The sequence below is a fragment of the Oncorhynchus mykiss genome, unplaced genomic scaffold (assembly GCF_013265735.2).
Source record: "Oncorhynchus mykiss isolate Arlee unplaced genomic scaffold, USDA_OmykA_1.1 un_scaffold_856, whole genome shotgun sequence".
NCBI classification, from domain to species: Eukaryota; Metazoa; Chordata; class Actinopteri; order Salmoniformes; family Salmonidae; genus Oncorhynchus; species Oncorhynchus mykiss.
In genome coordinates, this window is record NW_023494303.1 from 22,501 (window position 1) to 40,444 (window position 17,944).

The window sequence follows — 17,944 nt, forward strand, 5'->3', positions numbered from 1 at the left end:
AGGCCCTAGTACCCCTGTGGATAGGCCAAGTAGCCCCAGAGGCCCTAGTACCCCTGGTTGGGAACCAGGGCTCTAAAGGTTTCCTCCTTCCTAATGCAGACACAGAGAGAGGTGTTCACTGACTACTGACCTTGGGTTTCTGTTGTTGAGGCTCAGAGCGATCTCATTCACAGCATGAGGATGGGACATTACCATGTTAAAGCCATACTACAGACAGAGGGAGGGGAACATAACAAATCATATATCAATCACTGCTATCTAAAATAACCACGAGGATGAGAGGAAAGAAGGGTGGTAAATCAGGATGAGAGAGAGAGGGGGAGAGATAGGAGGGGTTGAGATAGACAGGAGGGTTAAGAGAGAGAGGGGGAGAGATAGGAGGGGTTAAGAGAGAGAGAGAGAGAGAGAGAGAGAGAGAGAGAGAGAGAGAGAGAGATAGGAGGGGTTAAGAGAGAGAGAGAGAGAGAGAGAGAGAGAGAGATAGGAGGGGTTAAAGAGAGAGAGGGAGAGAGAGAGAGAGGATAGGTTAAAAGAGAGAGAGATAGGAGGGGTTAAGAGAGAGAGGGCGAGATAGGAGGGGTTAAGAGAGAGAGGGCGAGATAGGAGGGGTTAAGAGAGAGACAGGGAGAGATAGGAGCGGTTAAGAGAGAGAGAGAGAGAAAGAGAGAGAGAGAGATAGGAGGGGTTAAGAGAGAGAGGGAGAGATAGGATGGGTTAAGAGAGAGAGGGAGAGATAGGAGGGTTAAGAGAGAGAGGGAGAGATAGGAGTGGTTTAGAGAGAGAGAGATGGGGGGGTAAAGAGAGAGAGGGAGAGATAGGAGGGGTTAAGAGAGAGAGAGAGAGATATAGGAGGGGTTAAGAGAGAGAGAGCGGGGAGATAGGAGGGGATAAGAGAGAGAGGGAGAGATAGGAGGGGTTAAGAGAGAGAGAGGTAGAGATAGGAGGGGTTAAGAGAGAGTGGGAGAGATAGGAGGGGTTAAGAGAGAGAGGGAGAGATAGGAGGGGTTAAGAGAGAGAGGGAGAGAGAGAGAGAGAGAGGGGGAGATAGGAGGGGTTAAGAGAGAGAATGGAGCGATAGGAGGGTTAAGAGAGAGAGGGAGCGATAGGAGGGGTTAAGAGAGAGAGGGAGAGTTAGGAGGGGTTAAGAGAGAGAGGGAGAGATAGGAGTGGTTTAGAGAGAGAGAGATGGGGGGGGTAAAGAGAGAGAGGGAGAGATAGGAGGGGTTAAGAGAGAGAGAGAGAGATATAGGAGGGGTTAAGAGAGAGAGAGCGGGGGAGATAGGAGGGGATAAGAGAGAGAGGGAGAGATAGGAGGGGTTAAGAGAGAGAGAGGTAGAGATAGGAGGGTTAAGAGAGAGTGGGAGAGATAGGAGGGGTTAAGAGAGAGAGGGAGAGATAGGAGGGTTAAGAGAGAGAGGGAGAGAGAGAGAGAGAGAGGGGGAGATAGGAGGGGTTAAGAGAGAGAGGGAGAGATAGGAGGGGTTAAGAGAGAGAGGGAGAGATAGGAGGGGTTAGAGAGAGAGAGGGAGAGATAGGAGGGGTTAAGAGAGAGAGGGAGAGATAGGAGGGGTTAAGAGAGAGGTAGAGATAGGAGGGGTTAAGAGAGAGAGGGAGAAAGAGAGAGAGAGAGAGAGAGAGAGGGGGAGATAGGAGGGGTTAAGAGAGAGAGGGAGAGATAGGAGGGGTTAAGAGAGAGAGGGAGAGATAGGAGGGGTTAAGAGAGAGACAGGGAGAGATAGGAGCGGTTAAGAGAGAGAGAGAGAGAAAGAGAGAGAGAGAGAGATAGGAGGGGTTAAGAGAGAGAGGGAGAGATAGGATGGGTTAAGAGAGAGAGGGAGAGATAGGAGGGGTTAAGAGAGAGAATGGAGCGATAGGAGGGGTTAAGAGAGAGAGGGAGCGATAGGAGGGGTTAAGAGAGAGAGGAGAGTTAGGAGGGGTTAAGAGAGAGAGGGAGAGATAGGAGTGGTTTAGAGAGAGAGAGATGGGGGGGTAAAGAGAGAGAGGGAGAGATAGGAGCGGTTGAGAGAGAGAGAGAGAAAGAGAGAGAGAGAGATAGGAGGGGTTAAGAGAGAGAGGGAGAGATAGGATGGGTTAAGAGAGAGAGGGAGAGATAGGAGGGGTTAAGAGAGAGAATGGAGCGATAGGAGGGGTTAAGAGAGAGAGGGAGCGATAGGAGGGGTTAAGAGAGAGAGGGAGAGTTAGGAGGGGTTAAGAGAGAGAGGGAGAGATAGGAGTGGTTTAGAGAGAGAGAGATGGGGGGGTAAAGAGAGAGAGGGAGAGATAGGAGGGGTTAAGAGAGAGTGAGAGAGATAGGAGGGGTTAAGAGAGAGAGAGCGGGGAGATAGGAGGGGATAAGAGAGAGAGGGAGAGATAGGAGGGGTTAAGAGAGAGAGAGGTAGAGATAGGAGGGTTAAGAGAGAGTGGGAGAGATAGGAGGGGTTAAGAGAGAGAGGGAGAGATAGGAGGGGTTAAGAGAGAGAGGGAGAGAGAGAGAGAGAGAGGGGGAGATAGGAGGGGTTAAGAGAGAGAGGGAGAGATAGGAGGGGTTAAGAGAGAGAGGGAGAGATAGGAGGGTTAAGAGAGAGAGAGGGAGAGATAGGAGGGGCTAAGAGAGAGAGGGAGAGATAGGAGGGGTTAAGAGAGAGAGAGGGAGAGATAAGAGGGGTTAGAGAGAGAGAGGGAGAGATAGGAGGGGCTAAGAGAGAGAGGTTGAGATAGGAGGGATAAGATAGAGAGAGCGGGGAGATAGGAGGGGTTAAGAGAGAGAGGGAGAGATAGGAGGGGTTAAGAGAGAGAAAGGGAGAGATAGGAGGGGATAAGAGAGAGAGGGAGAGATAGGAGGGGTTAAGAGAGAGAGAGGTAGAGATAGGAGGGGTTAAGAGAGAGTGGGAGAGATAGGAGGGGTTAAGAGAAAGAGGGAGAGAGAGAGAGAAAGAGGGGGAGATAGGAGGGGTTAAGAGAGAGAGGGAGAGATAGGAGGGGTTAAGAGAGAGAGGGAGAGATAGGAGGGGTTAAGAGAGAGAGAGGGAGAGATAGGAGGGGTTAAAAGAGAGAGGGAGAGATAGGAGGGGTTAAGAGAGAGAGGTAGAGATAGGAGGGGTTAAGAGAGAGTGGGAGAGATAGGAGGGGTTAAGAGAGAGAGGGAGAGATAGGAGGGGTTAAGAGAGAGAGGGAGAGAGAGAGAGAGAGAGAGAGGGGGAGATAGGAGGGGTTAAGAGAGAGAGGGAGAGATAGGAGGGGTTAAGAGAGAGAGGGAGAGATAGGAGGGGTTAAGAGAGAGAGAGGGAGAGATAGGAGGGGCTAAGAGAGAGAGGGAGAGATAGGAGGGGTTAAGAGAGAGAGAGAGGAGAGATAAGAGGGGTTAAGAGAGAGAGAGGGAGAGATAGGAGGGGCTAAGAGAGAGAGGTTGAGATAGGAGGGGTTAAGACAGAGAGAGGGAGAGATAAGAGGGGTTAAGAGAGAGAGAGGGAGAGATAGGAGGGGTTAAGAGAGAGAGGGAGAGATAGGTGAGAGGGGACAGATGTATAGTTCACCTGGTAGTTCATAATGGCTCTGAGACACATCACACACACGTGAACGTCGTCCTTCTTACACACCAGGCGGGAGTTCTTCAGTGTCTTCCTACTGGGCAGTGTGTTAGACCTGGACACCAACGCTGACCTGACACAGTCAACATACAATCAACACAGGATTAACACCACAACTTGGTGTGTGTGTTAACTGATGGAGTGGCGTATATGTGTGTGTGTTTGGGTTTGTGTTACCCGATAGAGTGGCGTATATGTGTGTGTGTTTGGGTTTGTGTTACCCGATAGAGTGGCGTATATGTGTGTGTGTTTGGGTTTGTGTTACCCGATAGAGTGGCGTATATGTGTGTGTGTTTGGGTTTGTGTTACCCGATAGAGTGGCGTATATGTGTGTGTGTTTGGGTTTGTGTTACCCGATAGAGTGGCGTATATGTGTGTGTGTTTGGGTTTGTGTTACCCGATAGAGTGGCGTATATGTGTGTGTGTTTGGGTTTGTGTTACCCGATAGAGTGGCGTATATGTGTGTGTGTTTGGGTTTGTGTTACCCGATAGAGTGGCGTATATGTGTGTGTGTTTGGGTTTGTGTTACCCGATAGAGTGGCGTATATGTGTGTGTGTTTGGGTTTGTGTTACCCGATAGAGTGGCGTATATGTGTGTGTGTTTGGGTTTGTGTTACCCGATAGAGTGGCGTATATGTGTGTGTGTTTGGGTTTGTGTTACCCGATAGAGTGGCGTATATGTGTGTGTGTTTGGGTTTGTGTTACCCGATAGAGTGGCGTATATGTGTGTGTGTTTGGGTTTGTGTTACCCGATAGAGTGGCGTATATGTGTGTGTGTTTGGGTTTGTGTTACCCGATAGAGTGGCGTATATGTGTGTGTGTTTGGGTTTGTGTTACCGATAGAGTGGCGTATATGTGTGTGTGTTTGGGTTTGTGTTACCCGATAGAGTGGCGTATATGTGTGTGTGTTTGGGTTTGTGTTACCCGATAGAGTGGCGTATATGTGTGTGTGTTTGGGTTTGTGTTACCCGATAGAGTGGCGTATATGTGTGTGTGTTTGGTTTTGTGTTACCCGATAGAGTGGCGTATATGTGTGTGTGTTTGGGTTTGTGTTACCCGATAGAGTGGCGTATATGTGTGTGTGTTTGGGTTTGTGTTACCCGATAGAGTGGCGTATATGTGTGTGTGTTTGGGTTTGTGTTACCCGATAGAGTGGCGTATATGTGTGTGTGTTTGGGTTTGTGTTACCCGATAGAGTGGCGTATATGTGTGTGTGTTTGGGTTTGTGTTACCCGATAGAGTGGCGTATATGTGTGTGTGTTTGGGTTTGTGTTACCCGATAGAGTGGCGTGAGGAGCGCGGTACGTTGTTGCCACTGGAGGGGAGGGCAGGTTGCTGTCTCCATGGAGATCTTCTATAGAACGACTCCAGGGGGAATCTACAGCTCTCTCTTCAGTACTGGCCTCCGATACCTCCCCATCAAACCTACACACACACACACACACAGTCACACACACGTGACTCAACAGAACACACGCGTATGGAAAAGGTGATATGCCCACACACACACAGTCACACACACTCACGTGACCGCGTACTGAGCGAAGGAGAGGTACTCTACTAGAACATCTAGGCCCTGATTCTCCTCGTTGAGAAACTCCCTCACCCACCTGGAGACAGAGGAACATTAGGATTTATTATCAGACAAATAACTCACTGTTCAATATCTAGCTGTACAATCACTAAAACCCCTGGCCAGCTAAACCCTCCTCTCTGAGTCAGAATGGTTTGGAACTGACTGAATGTCAACGTGACTCTGATTCGGTTCTGATTCATTTTGATCCAGGACTCTGTGATTGGCTGCGGCCTGTGACTCACCCGATGTGATTGGTCCGTAGTGAGATCTCCAGTTCTCTGAGCACCTGAGTCGACTCCTGGACTCTCCGACGAATTTCTAACGACAGTAGGGTTAGGGTTATTCTGGTATTCCCTCAAAATAATTTCCTGTCTGCTGGTTTGGAAATGATGGCATCCTAAATGGTATCTACCCAACTGTGTCAAGTTGAGGAACAAATGTTCCAGCTTGTGTTACCATATTGTTGCTATGATATTACTGGCTCTGTCACCATGGTGACGTGGCTGTCACTCACCTTGCGTGTGACGGCCGGGTCAAGGAATCCTCTCAGCTTCTGAATGTAGGTGTGAGGAGGGTTCTTCACCTGGAACCGTTCCTACAACACACACACACACACACACACACACACACACACACACACACACAAGCAATGGTTACACACTTGCCTTTCACACTGGCCAAAGAGATGCTGAATACCTGAATGAACCATGTTGGTTGCTGCTCTTCTGTTTCTACAGTGCTGAAGGGACTGGACTGGTGTATCAGGCATGTGACGTTGGCCACACACAGCCTTCCAATGGGCTAGGAGGAGCTTCCTCCATATAGCTTACACCTATCCAGTTCCTTCAGGTCTACTAACATAGACGCGGGACAGTGCTAGGGGTCATTATCAGACCAGGCTGTTCTTTGGCCAATCAGAGTTGACCTTCTGTCTCACCTGATCACATATCAGCTCCCACTTCTTCTCGTTGTCGTAGCAACGGAGCAGACGCACCTTATCAGGAGGCAGGTTCATAGAGTTCTGAGAGACAGAGAGCGAGAGAGAGAGAGGAGAGAGAGAGAGGAGAGAGAGAGAGAGAGAAAGAGAGTGAGAGAGAGACAGCAAGAGAGAGAGAGAGAGACAGAGGAAGAGAGAGAGAGAGAGACAGAGGAAGAGAGAGAGAGAGAGAGAGAGAGAAAGAGGAAGAGAGAGAGAGAGAAGAATTGAAAGATGGATAAAGTGAAGGAGAAGGTGACAGACAGAGAGGGAGATACAGAGAGAGATACAGAGAGAGATACAGAGAGATACAGAGAGAGATACAGAGAGATACAGAGAGATACAGAGAGAGATACAGAGAGAGATACAGAGAGATACAGAGGGAGATACAGAGTGAGATACAGAGTGAGAGAGCGAGATAGACAGAGAGATACAGAGAGAGAGACAGAGAGAGAGAGGAGAGAGAGACAGAGGAAGAGAGAGAGAGAGAGACAGATGAAGAGAGAGAGAGAGAGAGAGAGAAAGAGGAAGAGAGAGAGAGAGAAGAATTGAAAGATGGATAAAGTGAAGGAGAAGATGACAGACAGAGAGGGAGATACAGAGAGAGATACAGAGAGAGATACAGAGAGAGATACAGAGAGATACAGAGAGATATACAGAGGGAGATACAGAGAGATAAAGAGGGAGATACAGAGAGAGATACAGAGAGAGATACAGAGAGAGATACAGAGAGATACAGAGGAGATACAGAGAGAGACAGAGAGATACAGAGAGAGATACAGAGAGAGATACAGAGAGATACAGAGAGATACAGAGAGAGATACAGAGAGAGATACAGAGAGATATACAGAGAGAGATACAGAGTGAGATACAGAGAGAGATACAGAGTGAGATACAGAGAGAGATACAGAGAGATATACAGAGAGAGATACAGAGAGATACAGAGGGAGATACAGAGTGAGATACAGATTGAGAGAGCGAGATAGACAGAGAGATACAGAGAGAGAGAGACAGAGAGAGAGAGAGAGACAGAGAGATACAGAGAGAGAGACAGAGAGATACAGAGAGAGAGAGAGAGAGAGAGACAGAGAGAGAGAGAGAGAGAGAGAGATACAGAGAGCGAGAGAGAGACAGAGAGATACAGAGAGAGCGAGAGACAGAGAGATACAGAGAGAGAGAGACAGAGAGATTCAGAGAGAGAGAGAGACAGAGATACAGAGAGAGAGAGAGACAGAGAGATACAGAGAGAGAGAGATACAGAGAGAGAGAGATACACAGAGAGGGGGGGGGGGTATTAAACTAATTAAGTACACACATCTCTCCAGAAGACCTCTGTCTACTGAAGACAGAAATTCCCTCTTCAACAGAGACATGAACATGCGTGAGCAGAGAATTAAATATGAGCATGTGTGATATGATAGACTCTTACTGACACACTCAGAGAATTAAATATGAGTATGTGTGATATGAAAGACTCTTACTGACACACTCAGAGAATTAAATATGAGTATGGGTGATATGAAAGACTCTTACTGACACACAGAGAATTAAATATGAGTATGTGTGATATGAAAGACTCTTACTGACACACAGAGAATTAATATGAGTATGTTGATATGAAAGACTATTACTGACACACAGAGAATTAAATATGAGTATGTGTGATATGAAGGACTCTTACTGACACACAGAGAATTAAATATGAGTATGTGTGATATGAAGGACTCTTACTGACACACTCAGATAAATAAATATGAGTATGTGTGATATGAAAGACTCTTACTGACACACAGAGAATTAAATATGAGTATGTGTGATATGAAGGACTCTTACTGACACACAGAGAATTAAATATGAGTATGTGTGATATGAAGGACTCTTACTGACACACTCAGATAAATAAATATGAGTATGTGTGATATGAAAGACTCTTACTGACACACAGATAATTAAATATGAGTATGTGTGATATGAAGGACTCTTACTGACACACAGAGAATTAAATATGAGTATGTGTGATATGAAGGACTCTTACTGACACACTCAGAGAATTAAATATGAGTATGTGTGATATGAAGGACTCTTACTGACACACTCAGATAATTAAATATGAGTATGTGTGATATGAAGGACTCTTACTGACACAGAGAATTAAATATGGCAGTGTATCTGGAAGAGGCAACGCGTTACATATGCAGGGACAGAGATGGTATTTACAACAACACTCTTCCATTCTAACCAGTCATCCATAATGGGTTAGGGGACACACTCCAACACTCATACACACACACTCAACACTCATACATACACACACACTCAACACTCAGACACACACACACACTCAACACTCATACATACACACACACACACTCAACACTCATACATACACACACACACACTCAACACTCATACACACACACTCAACACTCATACACACACACACACTCAACACTCATACATACACACACACACTCAACACTCCAACACACACACACTCAACACTCCAACACACACACACATACACTCAACACTCCAACACACACACACACACACGCAACACTCATACACACACTCAACACTCATACATACACACACACACACTCATACACACACACACTCATACACACACACACACACACACACACACTCAACACTCATACACACACACTCAACACTCATACACACACAACCCTCATACACACACACACACACTCATACACACACACACTCATACACACACACACACACACTCAACACTCATACACACACACACACACTCACACTCAACACTCATACACACACACACACACACACACACACACTCAACACTCATACACACACACACACTCAACACTCATACACACACTCATACACACACACACACTCAACACTCATACATACACACACACTCAACACTCATACACACACCCAACACTCATACACACACACACACACACTCATACATACACACACACACACACACACACACACACACACACTCAACACTCATACACACACACACACTCAACACTCATACATGCACACACTCAACACTCCAACACACACACACACGCAACAATCCTACAGACACGCACATGCAATGTATGAGCGTGTGTATGTGAGCATGTGTGCGTTTCTTGCTTGTGTGTGTGTCACCTACCAGTGCAATGGAGAACCTCTCTTCCAGCTCAGCAGGATCAGGCATGGGCAGCTTGACAGGAGCAGCCCTGGCCCTGATGACAGCTAGCTGAGACTCCATACTCTCTGTGTTCCCCATGGCTCACACACACACCTGTACTGTCAACCCACACACACCCTTACACCAGCAACTCACACACCCTCACACACCCCTCGCCATCAAATCAGACAAACACACCTTTCACAGTCACCACACACACAAGCACACCCGCTCACATACAATCACACCCCTAAACGTCAAATCACACACAGACAATAGTCTCTCTGCAGTCAGTCAGATACAGGCAACGCCTCCTGTAATTCGGGAATACTGTTCGGGTTTTCTCCCTAGTGAGACACAGTCTGAACGACCGACCGACAGACTCACGCACGGCGGCACGAGATCAGAGAGATGCGGTAAACCGAAGGCGCGTGTCTACCGGGGGGCCGTGTCTATCCTCCATCCGTTCATCTTTTGTCCTCCTTTCTTCTCATCGCCGACGACGGAACGGCGCACGCACCATTTATCCGAATCCAGCTGAGACCGAAGTCCCACTGTCCGTCTCGCGCTAAATTTGCATCCCTTCCCGGTTCACTGTGTATCCTCGGTAATGGGTATGATGATGATGCTGATAAACGAACCGGGCGTCCCTGGTGTGTGTGAGCGAGCTGGCTACTTAATCCGCCCCCTCCTCCACAGGCGACAAAAGCGAGAGTTCAGCCTCCACGCACGCTTTCTCCCCCCCGCACGACCCCCACTTTCTAACCGACACACAATGAGCCTTCTGCCGCTTCGCTCTCCTCGCCTCCCGCCCCCCTGCAGCGCACAGCCCACAGCCGTGAGCGAGACGCGAGGGGAGGGGGACTCGGATAACGTCTACCCCTAGACACTGATCTAGAGTCAGTTTTACGCGTGACCCAGTAATAATTGAGGTTATGATTTGGGAGGATAAACTGATCCTATCATATTTTGGGCAATCTCTACCCAGAGCAGAGGGGAGAGGATTTGTTTTGTTCTGATGCATCCTGGTAGTTAGAGTCTTAATCGTTTAACGACGAGCTATCTATCTCACAGATGCTCATTGTCCAGACTTCTGACCCCTCCTTTATTAGGTCCATTTCTATGAATAGGCCTGTCCTATTGGCCTATAATGGGCCTGCTGATTTCTCACCCATATTCTACCTTTCTGGTTTAGGCTGTTATTTTTACAGGCAGTCTAAGCCTACTATTGCCACTACACATGTTTAGCCTACTTAAATACTGGCTTTCATAGACAAATTAAATTAGTGGATTAATTCATAATTAGGCTTTATGTCGTATAGTGGCGTTGGTATTGAGTTATTTTGGGGTCAGATGCATGGCTATGGCCAAGATATGCGTATAGCAAGACCTTATAGTACGACCTACTAGACCTGCAAGTATCAAAACAGTTTTATTCATAATAAAATTGAAAATACATAGATACAATACATAAAAAATATAGGCCTTCCTTTTAATTACAAACGATGTGGTCAGTAGGCTACAAATCCCCAACATCTCGTTTGCAAATGAAAAAGTCAGCAGAAACATGTATTCAGGGCCTGTAGTGTCATATCATCCTGAATCCACGCCTGCTAAGCCGCCTTTGTCCCCGTTTCTGACTGATATCTGAACAGATGGGGGCATTCACCATCACGGTGTGCGCAGGACCTCTTGTGGACAACACGTGTATACATCTACCTGATTTTGTCAGTGAGAAATTGATTTTTGTTTAGCAATGGAAGTGCAATACCATGCATGAGCCTGCTGCCATAAATGGCCACCCTGTTAGCTGGATGAGTATTTGGAAAGAGCAAAATTATGATGAAAGTCCCATAAAGTCTGCATTGGCCATAAAGCTATGCAGTAGGAGGTGGTGTCGTGATGCAGCGCTCTGCTCTGTGGAGGGAGGGTTGCCTCTGGTTGGCTCTCACAGCTCACACGCCTCTCTGCATCCCAAATCTCCAATTTTCTCCCAGAAGTGTGAGCCCCTGCCTACACATTTAAAAGCATTCGATTGGCTCTCACAGCTAACACACCTCTCTCCCTCAGTCCCAAATCTCCACCGTTTTCTCCGAAGTGTGCAGCCCTTCCCGGTTCAAAGTATTGGATTGATGTAAACATGGGCCAGACTAGAGGGAGTTCCACCATGTCTCTTTTACCAGTCCTTTTAACTACACCAACGGAAGTGAACAAATTAACACCTGGGCAGAAGGGTAGAACCAGTTGAACACAAATGAGGGAGAGGGGAGGAAAAAGAAAGAGGGAGGAGGAGAAGGGTGAGGGAGTGAGAATGGATGGATGGATGGGTAATGAGCAAACAGAGATGGCGGGGAGGAGAGAATGGAGTGTGACAGGAGGGAGGGAGGGAGGGAGGGAGGGGAGGGAGGGAGGAGGGAGGGAGGGAGGGAGGGAGGGAGGGAGGGAGGGTTGAAGGAGAAAGGAGATAGAAGCAGTTATGTCCACCACCAGACAATTTTTCCCTTCCTCTCATCTACCATTTCCACCTCTTCTCTATCCTCCTCTTCCTGTCCTCCTCTTCCTATCCTCCTCTTCCTATCCTCCTCTCCCTATCATCCTCTTCCTATCCTCCTCTCCCTATCCTCCTCACACCTATCCTCCTCTCCCTATCTCCTCTCTCCTATCCCTATCCTCTCCTATCCTCCTCTCCTATCCTCCTCTCCCTATCCTCCTCTCTCCTATCCTCCTCTCTCCTATCCTCCTCTTCCTGTCCTCCTCTTCCTATCCTCCTCTTCCTATCCTCCTCTTCCTATCCTCCTCTCCCTATCATCCTCTTCCTATCCCCCTCTCCCCTATCATCCTCTTCCCTATCCTCCTCTTCCTATCCTCCTCCTTCCTCCTGTCCTCCTCTTCCTGTCCTCCTCTTCCTATCCTCTTCTTCCTATCCTCCTCTCCCTATCATCCTCTTCCCTATCCTCCTCTCCATCTCCTCCTCATCACCCTCCTCACTATCCTCCTCTTCCTGTCCTCCTCTTCCTATCCTCCTCTTCCTATCCTCCTCTTCCTATCCTCCTCTCCCTATCCTCCTCTTCCTATCCCCTCTCCCCTATCATCCTCTCCCTATCCTCCTCTTCCTATCCTCCTCTTCCTGTCCTCCTCTTCCTGTCCTCCTCTTCCTATCCTCTTCTTCCTATCCTCCTCTCCCTATCATCCTCTTCCTATCCTCCTCTCCCTATCCTCCTCACACCTATCCTCCTCTTCCTGTCCTCCTCTTCCTATCCTCCTCTTCCCTATCCTCCTCTTCCTATCCTCCTCTCCCTATCCTCCTCTCCTATCCTCCTCTTCCTATCCTCCTCTCCCTATCCTCCTCTCCTATCATCCTCTTCCTATCCTCCTCCTATCCTCCTCACACCTATCCTCCTCTTCCTATCCTCCTCTTCCTATCCTCCTCTTCCCTATCCTCCTCTTCCTATCCTCCTCTCCCTCCTATCCTCCTCTTCCTATCCCCCTCTCCCCTATCATCCTCTTCCCTATCCCTCCTCTTCCTATCCTCCTCTTCCTAACCTCCTCTCCCATATCCTCCTCTTCCTATCCTCCTCAACCCTATCCTCCTCACCCCCTATCCTCCTCTTCTCTATCCTCCTCACACCTATCCTCTTCTTCTCTATCCTCCTCACCCCTATCCTCCTTTCCCTATCCTAATTTTCCTATCATCCTCACCCCATCCTCCTCTTCCTATCCTCCTCTTCCTATCCTCCTCTTCCTATCTTCCTCACCCTATCCTATCCTCCTTCTTCCTATCCTCCTCTTCCTATCTCCCTCACCACCTATCCTCCTCTTCCTATCCTCCTCTTCCTATCCTCCTCTCCTATCCTCCTCTCCCTATCATCCTCTTCCTATCCTCCTCTTCCTATCCTCCTCACCCCTATCCTCCTCTTCCTATCCTCCTCACCCCTATCTTCCTCTCCCCATCCTCATTTTCCCTATCCTCCTTTCTCTCCCCCTCCTTCCCTCTCACCTATCTGCCTCTCTCATCTGCCTCTCTTCTCTCCCATCCTTCCCTCTCTCTCCATCTGCCTCTCATCTCTCCTCCTTCCCTCTCTCTCCTCTCCCTCTCATCTCTCACCCTCCTCCTCTCCTCTCCTCATCTCCCTCCTCCTCTCTCTATCTCCTCCTGCCTCTCTCTCTCTCCACCCCCTCTCTCCTCTCTCTCCATCTGCCTCTCATCTCTCACCGTCCTTCCCTCTCTCTCTCATCTGCCTCTCATCTCTCCCCGTCCTCCCCTCTCTCTCCGTCTGCCTCTCATCTCTCCCCCTCCTTCCTCTCTCTCCATCTGCCTCATCTCTCACCCTCCTTCCCTCTCTCTCCATCTGCCTCTCATCTCTCCCCCTCCTTCCCTCTCTCTCCATCTGCCTCATCTCTCACCCTCCTTCCCTCTCTCCCATCTGCCTCTCATCTCTCCCCCTCCTTCCTCTCTCTCTCCATCTGCCTCATCTCTCACCCTCCTTCCCTCTCTCGCCATCTGCCTCTCATCTCTCACTTTCCTTCCCTCTCTCTCCATCTGCCTCTCATCTCTCACCCTCCTCCCCTCTCTCTCTCCTCTCTCATCTCTCTCATCTCTCACCTCCTTCCCCCTCTCTCCATCTGCCGCTCATCTCTCACCACTCTCCCTCACTCTTCCTCCTGTGCTAGTCCTTCTCACCTTCTTATCTCTTTCTCTTTCTCACTCTTTCTCTCTCCCCCACTGAACAACTGCAGCCTGTTTTAACACTCACAAGCTGGAGATATGGAGGCATCACGCACGCACGCACGCACGCACGCACGTACACACATTGGTCGAATAACCTGTCAATCTAAGCACCATCCTCTCTGGTTGGATATTTGGAGCTGTAAAACCGGCAGCATCTCTCGCGCACCTGCAGTTACCGGCCTCTGTCCGTTCCAAGAGCTGAGTGCCGCGCGCTGCGCTGCGACAGAAGGAGTGGCACAGCGTGTGTGTGATCGTGATTCGTGAACGTGTGTGTGATAGAGAGAGGAGAGAGAGAGAGAGAGGAGGAGAGAGAAGAGAGAGAGAGAGAGAGAGAGAGGGACGACTGTGTGTTCAATAGATAGAGTCAGAGAGAGAGAGAGCGCGAGAGAGAAAGAGAGAGAGAGAGAAATGTGTGAGTGAATCTAGCGCATATTGCTGGAATCACCGAGTATCACACACCTCTGGACATCTCTGGACTCTCCGCGGTCAAACCGTCAATGTAGCTGTGTGTGTGAACTTTAATTAAACTATTCGAACACCCCATCGATACGGACTGGGACACAAAGCTCGGGAAGCTCCGTGTGTTGGAAGGCGCTGCGCGCTGCAGACATGGGTACTGTTCTGTCTCTGTCGCCGAGGTCAAGGAAGGCAGCGGGCGGTGTGTGTGTGGACGAGAAACCGGACCTTGCGACCGGCGGGAAACAACAGAGAAGAGCCTAAAGAAGCGCCACTCGGTGCTGCTCCATGCTCTGACGTGGAAGAGGCTGGTCGCCGCATCGGCCAAGAAGAAGAATGCCAAAAAGGTGAATCCCAAACCCGACGCCAGCCAGGCCAAATCCGATCCCTTGGTGGACCAGCTCAACACCGACAACATCAAGAAATCACAACCGTCCAACGGAATACTCGACCGAAAACCGACAGGGCCCAAACCCGGGCCAATTCCTGTGCCTGTTCCTACAGTACCGGACCAGACCCGGCGGCAGACCCAGAATGGACGCTTATTCATCTCCCCTCGGAGGGTGGTGGTGCAGGTGGGTAACGTGTGTGTGTGTGTGTGTGTGTGTGTGTGTGTGTGTGTGTGTGTCTAACTGTTTGTGTTGTTCGTCCTCTAGGCTTCCACCGGCGAGCTCCTGAGGTGTCTCTCTGACTTTCTCTGCCGCCGCTGCTTCAAGCTCAAAGAGCTCACGGCCAATGAGGTCATCCTGTGGTTCCGTAACGTGGACCGGGCTCTGTTAGTGCAGGGCTGGGCAGGACCAGGGCTTCATCACCCCTAACCGGCACCTGGTCTTCGTCTACTTGCTCTGCCGAGGGCCGTGGAGGAAGACACGGTGTCTGAATACGAGCTGCAGGCGACCTTCCTCACCTGCCTGTACCTGGCCTACTCCTACATGGGCAACGAGATCTCCTACCCGCTCAAGCCGTTCCTGGTGGAGTCCAGCCGGGAGGCCTTCTGGGAGCGGGCCCTTGGTCTCATTGACCGGATGAGCGGGCCAATGCTGAGGATAAACGCAGACCCGCACTATTTTACCGAGGTGTTCCAGGACCTGAAGAACGAGGGAGGGTCAAGGGAGAAGGAGAAGGAGAATGGGAAGGAGAAGAAGGAGAAGGAGAAGGAGAAAGACGGGAAACGGATAAGCGAGTTGGATCGTTAAGAACTGGATGAGGGGAGGAGAGAGGGAGGGGGAGGGGGATTTGGTTTAGGATACGGTCGCGGACACCAGCCACACACCCGCCGGTTGTTTGTTGAGCGGGGATTGAATGTATACGCTTGGTGGTGAACCGGACTAACACACGACGGGGATTTGATCGGGAACCTGAGTCTGGAATCAGGAGGAATCAGTCACACGCCTAGCTTCACCTCGCCCCGTTACCGAACTGTCGTGTCATGTGTTCAGTCAGCAAAGCTCGGGGAATCTAACGGACACTACACGGGACTTTGGGCGGAAAGAGATAGCTATAGTTAACTTTACTGCATGCTGTATAAAAAGTATTCTGATTGTATCGTTATTGTGGCTTTTGAGAAATGGATAGGCTATTATACGGTGGACTAAAGTGATAGCTTATAGCGCGTCAGTGTTTTGGGGAAAATGTATATATTCGTTTCATAAGAGGGGAACGACACCGTGCTCTCCAAGGGACTGGACTCAGTGGCGCGAGAGACGCAGCCTGCCCCCACCCCTCTGAACGTTGAATGTACTATTTTACCACTTCAAACCAACGGGATTCTTTACCGTTAACATGTGGCAACTGTTACTATGGTATTATAAAACGTTCTGTTTTATATATTGTACATTCAAAACAAGTATAAATAAATCGTTACAAACGGTCCCCGTGCCTCCCAGCAATGTTAATTGAATTGCCTTGTGATTAATGTGATCAAGAACGCTGAAAGTTAGCCCTGTATGTAATAATCAGAGGTGTACACTTTATGGACAGCTTTAGTTTTACTAGACCCAGAGCAACACCATCTCTATGACTGATTATAAGCCTACGACTCTGGAAACCCCAAAAGGCTAGCCAATAATAGTCTTCTACGGTGAAGCAACATGCAACAGCTGGGCTGGTACTGATGTCCGTGGGCACATAATGTCCCCAGCTGTGTTAAGGTCCTGGTCAACGAGGCTATAGGTCAAAAACGAGTCAATCAAAGTTCAGATGAGATAGACCATCAAGCCATTCAGGTCAACACTACTGCGTCCATACTCAGATTTAGAACCTCTATAGACATATTGCTCAATTGACAAAATCAAGGTTATTGGTGGGCTTTTTATAGAAAGAAAAACTGGAGTAGTGATCTCAGCGGCAGGCGGCCCTTGGATAAATGCAAGGCCTTCTTACTGTCGCTGTCCATGGTTCTGAAATCGAGTGGTGCTGAAACCTCGCTACATGGGAGTGTGATAATGTAGCCTACTGGAGTTTAACAGTGATCTCATCTTCACCCTTGTCATCTTTTTTATCATCGTCATAATCTCCATTATCATCAACACCACCTCCTTCTTCTCCTCCTCATCACTATCTCCATCTGTGCGTGTGTGTTGCCATTCTATGATGACTCATCAGCTCGAGCGCAAAGCTAAACATTTGTGAATAAAGGAAGACGGAACACGTGGTGCAGTTTTCCGAGCAGGTGATTGGATGAGTTTTGCTGCAGTCTGATAGAAGTGGCGCTGTGAAGAAGGAGAAGAGAGGAGGGAGATACTGCGGAGTCGCGAGCCGGGGGAAGGTGGAATTCAACATTTTCTCTCCCAGCCGCTGCTGCATTCCCGTTCCGTCTCCAAGGCAACAACCGAGACAGCAATGGGGATAAGAAAGACAGACAGAGAGCAGGAGAGGAGAGAAGAGAAGAGAGAGCGACAGAGAGAGACTTTACACCAGCTCACATGGCCATGAAGCAAAACGATAGAAAATACAAAACTCGTGTTCTCTAAACCTCCTCAAACTCATATCATCTGTTTCCTGATCAGGCTACAACAAATATGTTTTAAAATAATGCTAATGGTTTGGATTTATTAGCCTATACATAGGCTACTCCTCATCTCCCAAAGAGACACGCTTCTTCATTTGGCCTATTTTATTCCCAGTCATTTTGTTGGGCGGCTGGGATAGGCCTTTTTTAATCTCCAAAGGTGCAAAAAATAATCAGTTTCTTTGACGTGATGCAGGCTACTGTTTGTGTCGATTAAGGGGGAAAACCGGTTATGCAACTTCACACCAGCAGCAACAGCTTACGGACACGGGTTACCATGGAGACGCCGCGGAGGCAGCAGGTTGCAGAGAGAAGGAAAGAGAGAGGAGAGAATCAATATTAAATTATTAGCCTACCACAGAGGTGACTTATGGCAAAGATGAACACATCTCCTCTGCTCATAATGTAGGCTTATATATATATACACACACA

General features: G+C 48.7%; 2 pseudogenes; one reads left to right on the plus strand and one right to left on the minus strand.

The window, feature by feature from the left end:
• The window catches only part of LOC118963337, a 30,072-nt pseudogene extending 20,003 nt beyond the window's left edge, over nucleotides 1–10,069 (minus strand).
• A 4,343-nt stretch (nucleotides 10,070–14,412) lies between these two features.
• Nucleotides 14,413–15,783, plus strand: LOC118963339 (annotated as a pseudogene).
• The last annotated feature ends 2,161 nt before the right edge of the window (nucleotides 15,784–17,944 follow it).